The sequence below is a fragment of the Semicossyphus pulcher genome, unplaced genomic scaffold, assembly GCF_022749685.1.
Source record: "Semicossyphus pulcher isolate SPU_LCO1_2020_fin unplaced genomic scaffold, fSemPul1.0.p SCAF_18, whole genome shotgun sequence".
Taxonomy (NCBI): Eukaryota; Metazoa; Chordata; class Actinopteri; order Labriformes; family Labridae; genus Semicossyphus; species Semicossyphus pulcher.
In genome coordinates this window covers 23,271,731-23,291,267 of record NW_027211691.1, presented here as the reverse complement: position 1 = coordinate 23,291,267, position 19,537 = coordinate 23,271,731, and positions in this window count along the sequence as shown.

The window sequence follows — 19,537 nt, the reverse complement described above, 5'->3', positions numbered from 1 at the left end:
AGCGTCTTAGGGTAATTTTAATGGAGGTCATAAACAGGGTATTATACAATAAAGCACTGCGCTCCTAGTCTCATTATTCTAAGATTGTTTGCTCATGTAAACATCAGATTTCTAGCACAACAGGGTAATGTTTTACAGCCAGTCCATTCAGGTTTGTGCAAATCCTATTGGCTACATGGGAACAACTAAGCAGCAAAAAGGAGCAACGCAAATACAGCTGGAGGAATGAAATGTTGCACGTTGGCTGTGGAGGCAAAATGGGGCAACAACACAGCAATCATTAAATTATTCTCAGAAGGACAATGAGTATTATTACTTGCTATGAACTGTAGTTGTGCTTTTATTACCCTGTACAGTTGTAACCCAAGCAGAAATCCCCACACGTGCATTTATAATGAATCTATTTCATTACGGACAATTAGTTACCAGACCCAAATTAAAAGATGCTTTACCGATGACCACTTGAAAAGCCCAGTTTGAAAGAGTTACAGGGGATATAGCAGCATTGTGTTCTTGTTAGTATGTTCATTTATCGTACGTGTTGTAGAACCTTGTAATTGTACTAATTAGAAAACACTAGTATACAGAGTATCTGTTAGTCCCTCATCTGCAAACGAAACGTCTTGATCCTGGGCCCTGGCTATACATGGTTTGCACCGATGTTTTATGTTGATCATGATGGTACTAATATTCATGATTTAACACTGTAAGTGACGTCACTGCTACTACCGCTAGTCCAGCACTAGCTACAGCATCCTATAGCCAGGCGACTTGTTTTCTCAGCGCAGGTTTTCTCCTGCTCCTTTTCAAGTTTAAAAATAAACATAAACACATGTTTACATTATTAAAGGTTGTATTTGTGGCTCTTTCTCCCCCCGCTTTTCTTCATGAGACACATTGTAATGTACGGAAGTGAAAGTTACTCGATGTTGCGCTAACAACAATGATCACGTCCTGGTAGTCAACATGCAGAATGACAATAAAGTCTATTGAGATAGTTCTACGTGAAATAAGCGTTGCTATTTGTGTTCTTATCAGTCATAACAGGAACATTTAACATTTAAACATTAAAAAATACGATTAAACACGGTACAAACTAGTTGATGTTTCTGCCCTGCTTTGTTTACGTGCCATGTTGCTTTGCTAGCTTCCTCAAAATCCAACCAACCAAATCTACCCAACGTTGACATATCACAGCTGGTCAGACTAACTAAAGTCTTCAGCACCTGAAATTACCATGACTAAATAACCCACTGACCTGCTGTGATACTTTGAAACAACACACAGCCTTAATAGAATCAGTGTCTCTGTTTCAAATGATGCTAACGTTAAATTAAAAACATAGCATGGCTTGCTAGCCTCATTGCTCGGCTGTAATGTAAGCCTATCTTTTACCAAGGCTTAACCAAAAGCATTGTTGTGTGTTTTTGTAATTTGTATTTATTTTTTTAAGATAATTTTGCCTTTATTAGATAGGACAGTGAAGAGTGAGAAAATATGCGTAAGAGAGAGTGGGCACGACATGCATCAAAGGGCCGTGGGCTCAGGACTTTGCCTCTGTACATTGGGAGGGGGCTGCTCTACCAGCCGAGCTAAACTGGTGCTCCATTTGTGTGTGTTTTGTATGGGTCTTGTTGTCCGTACTCTCAGTAGAACCCACAGTTAACCATCCAGAACTGAGAAAAGAGTGGAAAATCTTGTGTCTACAATGTACCTCGCCTTACACCTTCCCTTGGCTTTTCAGTGTCACCAACTCGCTCTGAACCAACAGCCTCTGTGAGAAACTCAACTTCTAAAACCAGACTCCAGAGAGACAGTGCAGGACGGGGAGAGAGTCACCCGTTAAGACCACCAGACAATAAGATTATCCAAAGGCAATTAAACTTGGGGCCTTGTCTTGAGAAGTCTCCAATCCAACCCCGTCCCTTTTCATCCCTACCTTTCCTTCCCCTCCTCGGCACCCCATTGTTGTGTGATTAACTCCCAAGCACCAGCGGGGGAGTCCACATTCCCATTAGCCAGATCTGTGGCGGGGACAAAACATTTACTAATCACCAATCACAACTAGGAGCACGGCACTCAAGTCCTTTCCAGCTCTATAATGTGAGTGATGTGCCGCCAGCTTCTTCAGAGACCGTTCCTGTTAGAGCTGCACTCAACACTTCATAAGGAGGTGCTCAAATGAATTTTGCTTCTGTTGCCATGGCGTTGTACCCTACAAAACCACAGGTTTATGCCATGAACATGTGATGTTCACTTTATCTCCACAATATGATTTATTCTGAGAGCTTTGGGGACAATAACTGAAGCACAGGAACAAGATATTTCCATTTGAACGCTAATGTGTCGGCAACATTTCACAGCTCTACAGCACAGGTTGTGTTTGTTCTCACATCTGGTTATAAGGGATGTCCTATTGTTCTATTTATGTTCAACAAGGTACCAGAAGAGTTTTTATTTGGTTTTCAGTCAAATCTCTGAACTTTATCGACAATTGTTCTAATGGACCAAGTAATAAAGACTGGTTGAAACACTGAACAAAGCAGTATCGCGTCTAAATGATAGTCTCTCAGTGTTGGGGGCTATGACCCAAGCTGCTGCTCACTTCTGGCCAAGCGGCAACGTCCGGTGTTAAAAAAATTAAGCCAATGCAGAAGTGCAAAACACTGCAGTTCCTCAAGTGGCCACTTGAGGCTCCAGAAAACAAGCAATAACATTACAGCAGATGGGAAAATGCCAATTTTTACTGCAGAAATAAACATGTTTCCATCCTGGTACAAAAAACGGTTTTGTTATAAATAGCTAATTTTATTGTTGAAAATAACTGTGCGGGGGATGAATTTTTTTGTAACATGCCCATTTTAATTATATTAAGCCTTAAATTATAGGGGCCGGCTTACTTGATTGACAGGTGGATTCTGCTGGCTGTCTGCTAGACGTCAACACAGACACAGACACTGAGCTTAACTTCACCTGTTTGTGTTGTTGGAGACTTTTGTCATTCAAAGTTTGGACAAATAATCTCTCTGTGGGATTTATGGAACTTTATGGCCGTGCAGGAAGTCTGAGCTCCAGCTTTTCGGTGAGTTAAATGTTAGTGTTATTATATTTAGATATTTTTAGCACTAGTAGCAGGTATACTGTGCTCGCTTTAGCTGCTTGTTAGCTTGTTCAGTGTATCAAACATATATTTAATCGTCGTCAGCCAGTAGATAGGAGTCAGGAGTTGTTGGCTTTTCCCCGGAGAGATTACAGCGGTTATTTTACGTTTCCCGTTACGTGTCGGCTCACCGTTCTCTCACGCTACTTCTTTACTAAACACCTGCAGTCAGTCACCGACAGAATCTCCTCCTGGCAAAGTCAACCTAGCTCATTCATTATTTATACAGTCTATGGCTAATAACCGCTAGCTGCGCTGAGGAGCATATAGCCTAGCTTCTTAGCGGTAGCTGGCTGATTCATGCGGCCCGCCCATAGTCCTCAGCCATAGGCTTCAGCTCGGTCGCGCTCCGCCTCTTTGCCCGTCACTGGATTAGCCGGCTCTGGCATTTCCAATATGGCGACCCCCAGCGCTGGCGCAATTTGGGCTTCAAAACGCTTCTTCAGAAACCAATGGGTGATGTCACTGAGACTACATCTATGCTTCTGGCCAGCCGGTGCTCTGATAACATGAGTGCATTTTACAGGTAAAACATGAGACTCGTACAGACTGATAAAAGGAGCTTGGTTTGGTGCTGACCTGCAAGAAAAAGGAACAGTCAAAGTTTGCTGAAATGTCGAATATGATTCAACAGACTGAATTCTGAGTGAGGTGAAGCCCTTTCAACTTGTGTCATATTCAATACAAACGTATATAAAAATGATATAAATAGAAGTTTATCTAACATGAAATGTCTCGGTGTCGGTCAAAGTGGAACATCCAGCACCTGAACGTGTAAAATGTGACTGCGGTGTCGGCCTGTTAATGGAAGTCCTCCTGACCTTTACGGCTGACCCTGAACCCTCTTGTGCACTCGCGATGCGTTAAAATCTCAACCTCTGTGATCACTACATGAGTTAATGCCAACAACTGATGAGCTCATGCTGCTGTGACTTATATATTTTCCTCTGTCTGCATTTGTATTCCCAATTTGTTAATCCTGTAATGACAGTTTTAAACTACATCAATTTAGCTCGAGCATTCTTAATTATGATATGTAATGAAAATCATAATTGATGAATTGACTAGTAGCTTAGTAATGAATCACTTTCCATGCACATTTTATGCCAATTTCATTTTGACTTTGAATAAAACCCTAATTATCGACATTAGTGGAAGTCAATGCCTTAATATTTAATAAATCCTGGATAATCCCACAGCAATCAATTTAGATGAAAATCTCTTTCCACCAAAGGTACAAATGCTCTGCAAACTCATCCACTGTAGCCTATAATGATGCCTATTTATATGCAGAAGCTTTGTCAAACTGCAGGATGGGTAATTACTTTATTTACTTCTAATCATGTCAATGAACCATTGTGCGGGGGTTAGATTGGATGGGCTCGTTATTATTATTTTTCAGTATCACATTAGGAACTTAAGTCTGACTAAAAGCTGAAGGGATTGACCGCTGCACAGTGTGACAGCTCTGCATTAGATGCACATTGTCAGGGGATCCTGTAACTGGCTGTGACATCATTTATCTGTGTGTGCTTGCAGACAATGCTAAACAGTTTTGAATGGATTGGTAAAGTCATGTCAGCATTTGGTTGCTGCTGTGCGGAAAACAAGGCAACAAATCAATTTGCTTTGCCAACAGATGCAGCAGCATTCCCTGATTACATTTGCCATCCAGTGATTTTCTGTTTGTCAGTATTTATGCAGTTAATGTAAAAGAGAAAACAATGTGGATAAACATAAAGAAATACAAGAATTACAATGTTTGCTTTAAAAGTGACTTTAAAGAAAATACTGAAGTAGCGAGTCGGAGTTCCTCAGGCGGATCATTCCACAGCCGAGGAGCCCGAACAGCAAACGCTCGGCCACCTTTATTTTTCTAAGTGTGAGGTGTGAACGTTAAGGAGGTTACTGCCTGAGGATCTCAGGCTGTACAGTGGTTCAGACATACACTCAGCGGCCACCTTATTAGGTACACCTTGCTAGTACCCGGTTGGACCCTGTTGCTTTCAGAACCGCCCATTTACGCCCAGAGAACGACTCTTTTTCGGACCAGTCTCCGTAAACCCTGTGCATGATACTCCCAGTAGTTAAGCACTTTCTGATGCTCAGTTGTAACTTCAGCAGATTGTCTTGACTGTGTGCCTAAATGCATAGAGCTGCTGCCATGTGATTGGCTGATAAGATAACGAGCAGTTTAACAGGTGTACCTAATAAAGTGGCTGGTGAGTGTATATTCTGAGGCCAGGCTATGAAGGTGCTTTAAAAGTAAAACCTTTACATCGATCTTTAAAGAAACAGGCAGCCAGTGTTGGGTCATTAAAACCGGATGTGATCCCTTAGTTTGCGTTAAGAGTCTCGCTGCTGACTTTTGCACAAGTCGGAGTCGATTGATTGATTTCTGATTCATAACCCTAACCCTTACCCAGAGTCCAAACTGACGTCCACTAGTTCAGAATCCAAACTTTTAATTTACAAAAAGATGAAGTGCAAAAAATGTAGCAAATCAAAGACAAGAATCCGGAACAAGAAAATCTTGACATCTTTGCTAAAAAAAATCACCAAACTATCCATCGATTATCTACGACAAACTCAACCATTACCTGTGACATCTCTAACACAGTTCTTAGTTGGTGACTGCACTAATTAATATGAAAATAAAGGTGCCTCTCATACCTTTTGTATTATTTCCTAACTATTACACAAATTGGCAGGAACAATACCAGTGAGCACCGTCTCTACTCGTCCTTAATTGATCCCATTGTTGCATTAAACTGCACCAAAGCAAAGATCAAACTCTGCGTTCCCTTAAACTCATCGAAGTACTTACATTTCACTCATTATTATGAACTTAATTAGTGTTTCACCATCAGTGCTGAAACTGCTGCTGAATCCTGCAGTCATTTATGTCCCAGAGGAGGTTTAAAGCTGAACCCTCGGCTGCTAACAGCTGACTGTGATTGTGAACGACTGCATATATTCCCTACTTATGTTTTTTTTTTTTTTGTGACAGTCGCTGCCATTCAAGAAGGAGCCAAAAAGAAGGAGCGCTGCTTGTGGTAGTCTTCCCATTGAAATGGAAATGGGAAATGTCAAATCCTTCTTAAAAAAGTCTAAATGCCAGCAGCACATGAGAAGGCTTTCAGGTGACATACACTTTGTAGTGTCGCCATATTGGAGGTCCTCATCTGTAAGCCAGGAACAGCTGTCAGTGATGGATGACAGCTCGGTACAATACGAATACAAACTGCACTGAATAGGCACGGTGAAATCACGGGCCGCTGATTCATTTGTCTGTGTTTAGATAACGAGAAGAGGTGAAAGCTGTTGCAACATGCATGAGAGGTGAGAGAGAGAGATGGGAGCTGTGATTTCCTTTGTGTCAACCAAAACTTGGCTGTATCCTGGAGTGCTGGAGGGGGCTGTTAAACTAAGTGGCTCTTTTTCTGAGTAACAGTTTGACAGAACAGGTGAACAGGTGGAGGCCTCTGCAAAGACCGGAACTGCTCTCAGACCAGCAACCATGATGCTGCACTCGTTGTTGTTGTAGCATCAATTTATGGAAATGATTTGCAGGATTTGCATTTCAATGTTATTGAATTACATGCAAAATATACATTTATGAATATATTGAGACGTTTAATGTGGCCATTACCATAGTTCCCATATGGCAGGTTTGCCATCTAGCTAACACATGTTCTCGGCTGCAGCAAAGGCTGGTTTTTTTTTGCGCAGATTGCGGGTGATTGGGGTGGAGAAGATGATGTTCTTGCCTTATCAGGCAGGGTTAGAGAGTGTCCTTAAGGTACGGGATGTCGGAGTGGTACGGTGGTCTGTCTGTTAAATTAAATTCTAGCCGGCTCACCTGGTGCAGACTGCCATGAAGGTTGTGGGGAGGACTGAAAACCCCTCCCTGCAGTCATGAGCAGCCTGTTCTCATGCAGTACCCAGAGAGTTCTGTCTGACCCGTCTCACATCCTCCACTCTGAATATGAACTTTTACCATCCGGCAGACGATACAGAGTCCCCAAATGCAAACTGAACCTGCTTCCTGAGGTTATATGCATTGTGGGTTGTGCAATAGCATCACGGTGTTCCTATATTCTTATATTTTTAAAAATGTTTTTCTCTTAATTCGTCTTTTGTATGGATCCGTGCAATATGGGTTACGTGCAGTGCATGTTTGTCGTCTCTTCACGGGCATGTACTCTTGTTCACATGTGGATCGTGTTGTTTCTATTGTTTTTAATGTATTGATCCTACTGTAATGGGAGCGAGGTGTGCGCAGCATTGGAGTCCAAGACAAATTTCCTCAAGGGGACAATAAAGTGTCGTGTTATCGTTTCATGTTGAATCGTATCGTGTTGTGTCGTACTGTATCGTATCGTGTTGTGTTGTACCGTATCGTATCGTGTTGTATTGTGTCGTGTCATATCGTGTCGTGTCGTAACTCGGGCAAAATCATGTCTATTTCATATTTCTGGCCAGTCTCGGTCACTCTCGTGCTAGGATTTCACTTGCAGGGTTCAACAGTCAAATCAGCCATAACAAGTATGCAATTGTCCTGTTAGCGCTTTTAAATAAAGCAGTCAAAGAAACACAAATAACATACAGGATATAACTTTGGCATTGTTGTTAAGTTTGGCCAACAACAACTACTTGGTTAGGTTTAAATAAAAAGATAATGTTTTGGGTTTCAATAAGTAGTTCCGCAACTAATGCACGCACGTTAATTCACTAATGAACATTGCGTAAGTCCACATTTATTATGCCTGCATAGAGACATTGAGACCAGTCAGTGCTTGTTTGAGCCAATCAATGCCTTTAAACCCCACAGAACGTGGACTTTAAACTACCTCACGTGACTTTAACAGCACATCAAAATAGTACGTTAGAGAATAGGGTGCAGAAAATGCAGATAGAGAGGTACAGACAGGTATTTAGAAGAGCTGGGCCTAAAGCTGCCGTATTTAACTAGCTGTAGATAAGATCAGGCTGGAATTAAAGGATTAAGATGTTTTTGTATTTAGATTTAAATTATGAATCCAAAGCACACAGTTTCAAAGATGTTGGTTTTTCTATAGGTGCTTAAATTGACATGATTAACACATGATTCTCTGAGGGACCTCCACGGCGGCACCACCTGCTGTTGCTAAGAGACTTGTGATGGAGAAGCTAATGCTATTGACATACATTCGACCAATCAGAATCTTTGGATGAAACTGCCCCACAGTCCATTTAATGTATTAAACATGCGTGCTGCTGGCGTGCCGGAGAGGCGGCAGAAAGAGTGATGGAAAGAGGTGAAATGTGTCAAACATATGCAGATAATGAAAATGTATGCTTCTTCAGAAAGCGTCAGACAGCTGATTAACTCCAGATTACACTTAAGGAAAGGCAGCAGATTGGTGTATATCTGGTGCGCTGCAACTCTAACGAATGGAATACCGACCTGAAACCAATTAAGCTTCTCAGTAGCAGGACTGCCTTCCCTCTGGGGGTCTTTGTGCAGCAATAAGTTCCTAATTGCCAGGGCCTCAGTCTTTTTATCTGGCTTTTTATCTCTATATTGCAATGTTAATGTTAATTTGCAGGAAGTGCAGTTGATTAATGAGTGACTTTAATCAGAGTTGGAAATCACGGGATGCTCTTTGAAACCTTGGCGACGGCTGAAATTTTATTTGATTTAAATAAGTTTAAAAAAAAATCACAATTACTCAGGCCCTTTCTTCTCCCGGGTGATTTCTTCTCTGCAGAAATAAAGCAGAAGTGAGCCTTCCCTTTAAGGATAAATCAATGAAAATGTTTCCTTTGTGAAATCCGACTTTAAGAGAAACAGAAATGATGTATAGCTAGTGATATTAAATCCCAGCGGTGTCATTATTCGAGGGTACCTAGATAACCGATGTCTGTGATTCCTGAGCAAGTGGAATCCTCGGCTATCAGATACAATAAAAAAAGACAGGCGGAAGAGGCAGTTAAGCTCCAGTCTTTGCTTCATGTCATAATCCTTCCGATCTGAAATCCAAAGTGTGATTTCTCCTCACACTCCCAGAATTTCCTCTCAGAAAAATTACCATTTACCAATTACACGGTGTCAGGAGTGATTCATATCTCTTTAATGAGAAATGACAGTAGATAGAGGAGAGCCACCTCGGGTTTGATTTCATTCTCAGTGGGGTGGGATGATCTGTTGACAGAACTACCCGGCAGACACAAGCGATGGGAGAGGAAGCCGTCAGCAGCCTTTCAGTCGCGCCCTCGCCAGTACAATGGGGAGCAAAAGGGCACCAAACAAGGTGGAGAAAAGCTTTCAATCAATTATACCTACACCGTGCCCGTGTGGAGCTACTGTAGGGGGCGGGGAGTGCAGAAATAGTAACTTGATTTTATCACCAACGTGTAATCTGCGATCAGCTTTAACACAACAGCCATTACATACTCTGTCTTTCAAAGGATCCCTGCTTTCATCTGAAGCTTTCCTGGATGTTTTGACATTAAAAGTTTCGGCTTGTTTTATGGATATTGTCTCGTGTAGGCGCTGTGTACTTTGTTGAAATCCATTCAAATACATTGTGTGTGTTTAAAGATTAAGAAAGCAGATCCACTTTGGGACAGATCTGGGATTAATCCTCCCTGGCTGGGCCACAATATATATTTTCCTCAAGTAAATACGAGTGAATACTGCGACACATAGAGGTTACAACAACCTTAATATTACGATCACAGCAGAATAAGAGAGAGCAACAAAAGACATGACTTATATAAAGGTAAATGCAGACGAGCTCTATCAGATTATCGTCAAAAGTTTGCACCATCGTCATTAGGGACATTAAGCAGTGACGGCTGAGGGGAAACATTCCAATGGGTTGCCATAGTGATAGAACTCTAATGTCACTAAGCAACGGTTTGATCTGGAAACCGTTGACATGTGTATAACAAACAGGAAAGATTGTCAAATTAGCAGGTATCTTAGTCTAACTCATGCAACAACTGAAGGTAGATTCGAATAGAATCCACGAGTGTCAAATCAAGAACGGATAATTACTGCTTACACTGACGTTGTATTGACTACAGCAAACCAGTCTGTCTCCCGTAGTAGACAGCTGGGCTACAACAACAGGAAGCGCGCAACGTGGAACTTGCCGTCCCTTCAACCGTTGCTGCTTAAAGTCGCTATTCATTGAAGGTCTGCTACTTCTCTTACTTAGAACCTGATTTACCGTCATTGCCGTTTAAGCATCTTGCAGAAGCATGATTGTTAAACTATTCTAGGTGATATATTCTCCAGATTCAATATCCACCGACAATACAGGAAGTAGTTCGACCAACATGCAGCAATGCAGAAGGTAAAGATGCTGAGGTTAGGGACGCGGAAAGACGTGAGCTGTGTCCCAATCCACGGGCTGCACCCTTCGAAGGAGGCGGTCCACGGAGGGTGCTCCGTTCATAGCCTGCGTAGACGGTCTGGTCTACCCTTGCGTCACCAAATGCCGCTCCTGATGCCTAGCAACAGCTAGCTAGTGGGTTTACTAGCTAGCATAACTTAGGTTGCGTAACATAAGCTCTTATTTTGAAGATAATTTGTTCCAAGGGCCCTTTCGTTTCCAAAAACATGTGCAACACTAGCTATTCGATTGAGTTGAAACCAAAAACGTTTACATTTTAAAGTGTATTCCTTGGCCGTTTAAAAGTCCGTCATTTGGTTTGAAGTAGCACGCAATGCATCTCAGGATATGATGCTCTTCAAAAGGATAAAAAGTATATAAAACAGATAAGACGATCTTTAAGATAAGAACTTTATGGATCCTGAAGGAAATTTGGGTGCCAGATTACTCCAACATAAGAGCACAAAGTAAGAATAACACAAAAATGACGACACAATATAAGTGAAATATAAAATATTCAGTGTATATGGGTTAAATGCATAGAGGGTCATCCCCTATGCTTTCTTGTAGTGTAACTGAATGCTGAGAGATGTCCCAATTTCACAAGGCTTCTGTTTGAAATTCTCCCCTCACAGTCCCCGGGTCAGTATATTTCAAGAGCTGAAGACACTGGGATCCAGGAACACTCCTGGAAAAGGTTCCTGTAATCACAATTCAGGAGAAGTATATGACTTCCTTAAAGACGTTCGTAGGTTCCAGCGGTCAGAAAGGGCCATCTGACCCTTAATCAGTAAGTTAGCAATCAGAAGGCACCTGCAGTGTGTGTGTGCTGGAGATGGTATTGAGCGCTGATCGATAAAAGGCAATAGAAGGGTTTAACCCTGATTTATCCGGGTAAATTGACAACACATTCTTATGTTGGGCAGCAGCGGCAGGTGGGAGCTGCAGGGGGGCAGCTTTATGAACACAGACATTCACATCATAAAAGTGCTTCATACAACAGCGGACTACAGCGCTGGCCTCTGTGCAGCTCCACGTGAACAGCTCATTGCACGTTGCACTTGTGTGTTTGTGTGTAAATTTAAACCAATTCTCCAGGACCTGACTCCCGCCGTGTGGTCTCGCCTTGACTCTTGATTGCTACAATCAGTTTTTTTCTGCGGCTGGACGGATGCACAGCTGCACACTCACATAAGCTACACTGCTCTCTGTGTCAGGAAGGCAAGATGTGTTTAAAGGCTGTAGGAGATTATGATTATTACAGATGTGTATGTCAGAGGTAAAGAGAAGCGGAACAGGATGGTGACGTGTTTGTGCATGACTGTAACTCACTCTTGTCATGAGTTTCTAGTTTAGTTCCGGTTTTCTTGTATTTTGGTGTTCAGTTATTATTTCTTGTTTAACCATGTCACTTTGTCTACCTGTCTTGAGCTCTCATTGTTTAATTTTGTATTTAATATATTGTGTTCTTGTCTTGATTTAGTCTTGTTTAGTTATGTAATTCATTTGTGTTTTATTGTCTAGAGATTTTCTGCACAAGTTCTACTATCACAGTCCTGAGTTTGGTTTTTAGTATTTCCTGTTTTATTTTGTAGTTCTTGCCCTATGTATGTTTTGTCTTGTTCTACTTCCTGCCTTTGTGTGTTTTCCCACCTGTTGGATTATGTGCCCTGCCCTTATTGTTTTCACCTGCTCCCTTGATTGTCTCACCTGTGTCTGATTAGCCTCACCTCCTAAGTTTATTTAGTCTTTGTGCTCCCCTGTCTCGTGGCCTGTTCATTGTGATCCATCGTACGTGAGTCTATGTCGTCCATCCTGTGTCGTCCTTCTCTGAAGTTTTGTCTATGTCCATGATGGATATTCTTCGTGCTTCCCCTAACCCCTCATGTCTCTTGGATTACCTGTTCCTGGTTTTGTTGCAAGTTTTTTGCTCCGCCTTTTTGATTTTCCTTTTTGTCTTTTGTTGGAGTTAGATTTTGTTTTTGCATTTTTTGCCTTCTGTTTATTAAACCTATTTATCTAAGTCTGCATCTGGGTCCTCAACCTTTTGTTTAAATCATAACCGTGACAACTCTGTAGAAGCCTTTTGTTGCTTTCTTTATTGCTTGCTTCATGAGACAGTGTGTGTTTAATTCTCTCTTTTGCAGCCCGGGAAACACTTCAAAATAAAAGCATTGTGGACAAACGAGGGGAGTCACAATTCCAGATCGGGCTTTTACTTTGAAAAAGAAATCCGGATGTGTTGACCGACTTTACTCCCCATGCCTGTGACCTTTACTACAGGAAGAGATGTTGCTGTCAGAGATCAAAACGACTCATCACAATTCATTTTCAGCGTGTATTTTGAGGCTTGTGGTAAAAATTGGCGAGCTTCCTATTCTCTACGTCTTCGCCGAGTCGCACGAGATACGCGCCTGTCACACCAGCATTGTGAAGACTCATTTGTTTTCATGCATGTCAAATGAAAAGGCGTCTCGCAGCCGCCACGCACACGCCATGCTTCCAGTGTTGACTCGGTCAGCCACATACTAGGTTTTCACCTAGTCTACAGCCGGAGAGATGGTGACGAGTTTTGGGCCAAGATCGGTTGAGAGATCTCCCATTTAACCAAAGTGACCACATGTCAAACCCAAAACATGCTGCAGAAGGTCTGCAAATGAGATATTTTCATTATCGATTAATCGTTTGGTCTCTGCAAAAGAAATGGCCGGTGCATATTCGTATGTTGCTTATTGTGTGTGTATCTATCTCTTCTGTAAATCTGTAAAACCTTTAAAATAAATGTTGTAAAAAACCATAAAAATGTATGACAGAATTGGAATTTTATCATAATTTTAAAAAGACACAAAATCTAATCAGTTTTCATGATTTTGTTTCATGTAAACACACAGAAGATATTGATCCCAAACAATTCTGACCATTTAAATATGAACACAATTTGAACTTTTTAAGATTTATATATATTTTTAAATTGCACTTTTTCATTGTTCATCTTGCATTTATTTACAGGGCAGCTGAAGAGAGACAGGAAATATGGGGAGGGGAGAGTCGGGGGATGACGTGCAGCAAAGGGCCGAGGACGGGGGTCGAGCCTGCGGCCGCTGCATCACACCTGCAGCCTCTACATACGGGGCGCCTCCTCTGCCCACTGAGCTAAACCAGCGCCCCGAGATACGCTCATGTTTATCTGCAGAGTGCAAAGGCATTTTGTTTCATGTGTAATTTTAAGTATGTAATGTAATGCTTCATCAATGGACCTCAGCTTCTGCTGCAAAAAGACAAAGGATTCTGATTGTTGCAGTTTGTATTTTTGGATAATGCAAACAATGAACTCCCGTGGCTGCACACAGGAGCTCTTTTTTCACAGGGCTGTTCTGCTGATTGTTGGGGATTAATTGAGTAATCTGTTTCTCAAAGCTGTCATTTCCCAGAGTCCAAATTGACGCCTTGAAATGGGTCGTGTTTCGAGCATGTCATGATCACGTCCTTCCTTCCACGTGTCCATGAGTTAACCTCTTGATTGAGCTCTACTCGACGAATAAAAACATCTTTAGACACTGAAGCAGTTGTTTCTTTATGTTGTGATTTTGATACTGGGGTATTTTTAGAGACAGGATCTTTCTCAGTGAGTTGACACGTGTATTGTAGATTTACTGTTTCAATTAATGGATCAATGACTTCATACTTGTTTCGCTGTCTTTAAGCTCTGAAATATGATCCGGATAAAATATTGACTGCTCCGTCCTTTGCCTTGAAAACAAGAGAGTGAAGTTTGTTTTATGCGCGGATCAGGAACCATATGTCACTCCGGTGTGAAGCTGTGCAGGACATCTACTTATTGAAAGAAAGGGGGCAGAGATGGAGAGGGGGCTGTGGCAGACTTTCCGGGGCTCAGGGTGTATTTACTGGCTGCAAACAGTTTGTGCTGCTAGCCAGGAGTGTAGATCAGCATGGCATCGCTGATTTGTGTCTCAGTATTGTGAACTCGAGCTGTGAGAGTTATCGAGACATGTTTCCAACATGACCCTTTTTTTTCACCCCCATGCACTAATAAAGGAGCGGCATGCATTCAGCAGAGTCGCTCCGTCAAACATGGAAATTAGGCAGAAGTTTGCAAAGTGATGTTTCTTCACATCGCTCTTTTGTTTTTAGAAAATTATACTAATTGACCCTAATGGGAGTGCAATGAATTTTAATGATGTGCCATATTACTTTTGACAGGCTAATGTTTTTAATGGAGGTCATGTTTACGGTGTTTGACACTAACACATCCTGTGCTTGGAGCTGCATTCAGTGACCAAAGCTCAAACTTTTAGAAGTGATTTGTTGATGACAAGTCAAATGATTTGGCCAAAGAGCACCTGTGCTACCTGAGCCGAATATTCTGCCCAATCGATACGTGCATGTGCAACTCTCAGAAGAAGATTCGTCACTTCTACCTTCCTCTTTCAAAACTCAGATTATCAAGACGTTCAGAATCAGAAATATGTGCACACTTCAATATATAGAACAGTTTACAAATTGATAATATAATGTAAGATGTGTTTATTAAAATGCACAAGTAGTTAAAATAATAATACGATATGAGCACACAGCCCAATACCACCACCTTCTGTCTGTCTACAACCCCACATTCTTCTTTGGGCAGGCCTGCTCGAGAATTACTGAAATGCATGTTTGAATACATTTATAAAATTGTTTTTCAAACATTTTTTTAAAAGAATTCAATATGGATTTCAATGTAAGCATACTTGTAATTATGAGTCAGAATAACTCCCACAGCTATGTTGAAATTTGAAACTGAAATCTTCCTCGCTTACAATGACAAGTAATATAAATGTAAAAATTCTTTTTTTGCATTAATGTGAAATAATTCATTGTTTTAACCTGAAGTATTACAGTGGTAATATCGAAGATCTCGGTTTCGTTCTCTTTGGCGGCACCTATGGTGATAAACGGTAATTGCATACTTCCCAATTTCCCGTTAGACGTCCACGGTTGGCTCCGGTTGTAACTCTTGATTTTCCTTTTCAGACTGTTTGCTTCATCTGAGCGTCGAGTTTGTTTCTTTTTCTTTGGATTTTCACTTCTTGTTGAAGTTGTATCTGTAGTCATCCATCTTTTCTTTGTTTGTTCAGGCATAGTAGATTACTGTTTACTCGCAACACTTGCAGAGAGCGGAAAAGCAGCCGCTTAGCTCCGCCTACCCTCTCTGGCAGACCAACCACTGCTGGCTGATGGAAAATGCGTCACTAACTGGGTGCCACAGACACCCAGTCCATAATACTGCAAGTGCAAAGGCTTTCATCAGAGGGCCATAGGCTCAATCACCATTGTGTTACCTCATTCTGCAATATATCGAGACTTAACAGACATTTATTTACATGAAAATCTTCAAGAAGCAACAAGGTATCAAAAATTAAACATTAAGAACCTAACAGACAATATTGAGACAACCACTATGCTGTAGTTAACTCAAATGTTCAAGGCTACATTTAGTTAAACCAGCTTGAAATGTCTTACAGTAGAATCCCTGTCAGTCCCCATCAGTCTGATGTTGTGTGCATGCTCCTGTCCAAATCAAACAATCCTTTGATGCCATACTTTTATTTTCCAGAACACTAAAGGTAAGGAACACATTTGCAGTAGTTTGTAAGAGCACATTTTTAAAGCACATAACTTCATTTTAATACTGAAAATGGACAAAAAAACAACAAAGCAGTTTCAGAACGCCTCATCAATATTTTACTGGTCAGAACTGGATTACTCGAGCTGTGTTTGCCGTCTGCTGTCGAATAGGTGGATTCAAATGAGGAAAATATTGAATGGCTGCCTTGAATCTATCTTCCTGTAGGGTCTCTGCTGTTTTGTGTTGAATGGCCGTCTTGTTTTTTATGAAATTATCGAGCATGATGTTCTGCTGTTAAGGCCAATACCGAATGACCTCAGCTGAACTGTCAATACAGCGATCGACCCGCGACAGCAGGCCTTCGTTTGACGAAAACAGCGTGTCACACTCACAAAACTCGACCCTGAGACCTTAAAGAGCCTTTCCCTATGATGTGTGATGAAAGCTACATGTGCTAATCAGTATAAATGATGACAAAAAAAGACACACAAGAAGGTATTTAAATAGCTACACTCTGCTAATTGCAAGTATTTTGCCCCGCTGGAAATTGTACTCAAGCACCGACTACGTGTCTGTCTGCTTCTGGACACAATGCTGCTCACAGGGAAAGAATATAAATGCTAATTCTAATGTACATTATGTTCTCAAGGATTAAGATGTGGCCCGCTGACTTGATTTTGGTGCCCTGAGGATTTATGTGACAATAGGAACTTCATGAAACTCCAAGAGGATAAATAATCCCCGTCAGCTCTGCACACTGAGGAGGAGAGGGAAGAGGAGACCGTCTTCAGCTGCACACAGCCGCCTGCACGTCGATTGCCAATATGAGAAAATGTGCACATAATATTTTGGGATCAGTTGGTTTGCTGTGTTAGTCCTTAGGTGTTAAAATTAATATCTTATTTTGAAGAATAAGATCCACGTTGTGTGTGTTATTTTCAGAGACATTGTTTCAGTGTGTGCTTTGGTCAAGGCCACTCTTCCTACAGCAGCTGTGACAGCACAGGCACTTCCCTCTCTTCCAAACATTATTTATCCACTGGGTTTTTCTACGTCCAAGGCCACTGTCAAAAAACAAAACACAACGCCTCTGCTCCACTTACATTTCTTGTGTTTGAAGGCTCTGCATGTGCTGCTGTCACGGAAAAAAAGTGTTTATTCCCCCCATTGCTCACGCCTGAAAAACAAAGCCAATGTTTAAAATCTGTTTTTACTCACTGAAAACGGACCTCCCGCTGGCGGCGGCTGGATCGTTGCTTGCATTGTTCTTTTTAAATTGATCTCAAATAAAAACCATGATAGATAAAGTCTTGTTTGTTTCTGCAGCAGAAAGTTAAAGCTTCAATGTTTTGTGTTAACACACTGTACGTTTGTTCATGACTTCATGATGTTATGTGCAGTTAAAAAAGTGGTGACATAGCTTGCAGGTGGGGACGGCAGTGATGTTTGGAGTAAATAAATGTCTGTTAAGTCTCTATCTATCACTGAATGAGGTAACACAATGGTGACTGAGCCTATGGCCCACTGATGAAAGCCTTTGCATTTGCAGTATTACAGACTGGGTGTCTGGTGCGACATTTGTGGAAAAAATCACAAGCCCCGCCCAGTTAGTGACGCGTTTTCCATCAGCCAGCAGTGGTTGGTCTGCCAGAGAGGGTAGGCGGAGCTAAGCGGCTGCTTTTCCGGTCTCTGCAAGTGTTGCGAGTAAACAGTAATCTACTATGGCTGAACAAACAAAGAAAAGATGGATGACTACAGATACAACTTCAACAAGAAGTGAACATCCAAAGAAAAAGAAACAAACTCGATGCTCAGATGAAGTGGACGTCACACATGCGACACTGTCTGGATATCTGGGAAGTGTGCTCCTGCATTTATCGTCATAGGTGGCGCCAAAGAGAACGAAATGTAAGGGATATGTGGCATTTGAAGATTCTTATAAAAAACCCTTAAAAATAAGTAAAAAATACCACTAAGGACATCCATATCTCTATTGCAAAACTCGTTTGCACTATGAGCATAAAAATGTCCAAATAACGTCTGGAGAAATATTTTGTCCATGTTTCCAAACTCACAACACAACAACACTTTGGATCAAGATATTTTGAGTGTTTGTTCTTTAATTTATGCCACAATTCTCATGCATGTATCAATTATTATGAGATTTGGACGTAAGTAACTTTTAATCTTTGGTTTATGACAATTCTAGAGAAAGAAAATACATCACAATAAGTAGAAGAAATACCAATGAACCATCATTTGTACTTTGATCCCAGTTCTTGATGAAAGATAACGTTCCATATTTCTCTCTGATTCAAACTGCTGGCAGAAATGTGTTGCTACCTGGCTGCAGATTCATTAACTCCAAGTTGCTGGATTCTTCAGTGTTTGATTTAGGTTTACCTTCTGTTTTCTTTGACTTTTCTGGCGACAAAGTGGGCTTAAGTCAAAAATCCCCCCTCACACACTCCTAAACCATGAAGATATCATCATCATGTGCAGCTGACGTCTTTGCCTCTCTGCCTCGTCTTCTTCTACTTAAATTAGCCTCTTCCCTATTCCCAGGAGGACTTTCTTTAAACTCCCATCAGAAGGGTGTGAACGTGTTGTTTCGGGCATGAATAAGCACATAAATAGCTTGAAAGCGAAACCGTTGAACTGAGAGGTATGTATTTAGTTGAGGAGAGAGCAAAAGCAACAGCGACGCAGGGATGCAGCCTTTGAGAGCGAGCCAGTGTAAATCATGACAGGGTGTGATTCCAGCATGATGCTAGCACGCTGGCCGCGGACCAATCTGTGTACAAAAACAAAGCAGGAAGTTATATAACACACACGCACACACTCTCGCTCACACACGTACAAGTTTAACCCTTTGTAAACCGACCTCCTGCAGGTTTAAATCACTTACTGTATATATTTTTGGAATATGAAGCCTTTGAAGATGATAAACCCAAGAACAACAATGCAGGCTCTGTATTTGTATTGCTAATGAATCAGGACACTATTTTCTACATTGCATAAAAATGAACTTTTCTTATAACTAAAAAACAACATAACCTCTCAGCTGAGGTTACACAGATTCTTGGGATATGAAGCATCTGAAGATAATCCAAGAAATAACATCCTAATAAGCAAATACACCAAAGTACGCACCGGCGGACTCATTTCCTTTGCAGAGTTCAGGAGTTAATTTGCTGTGTGAATAAATGAGTAAGAAGCCTTTTAATACCCAAAAAAGCTTCCACACCAGAAAACCTATACTTCTTATTATCAAACCCACGTTTTACATAACTTTCACATTTTAATATTACATAAATACATCTCTAGAAAACTAAAGCCTCCTTGTATTCATGAATAGTACAT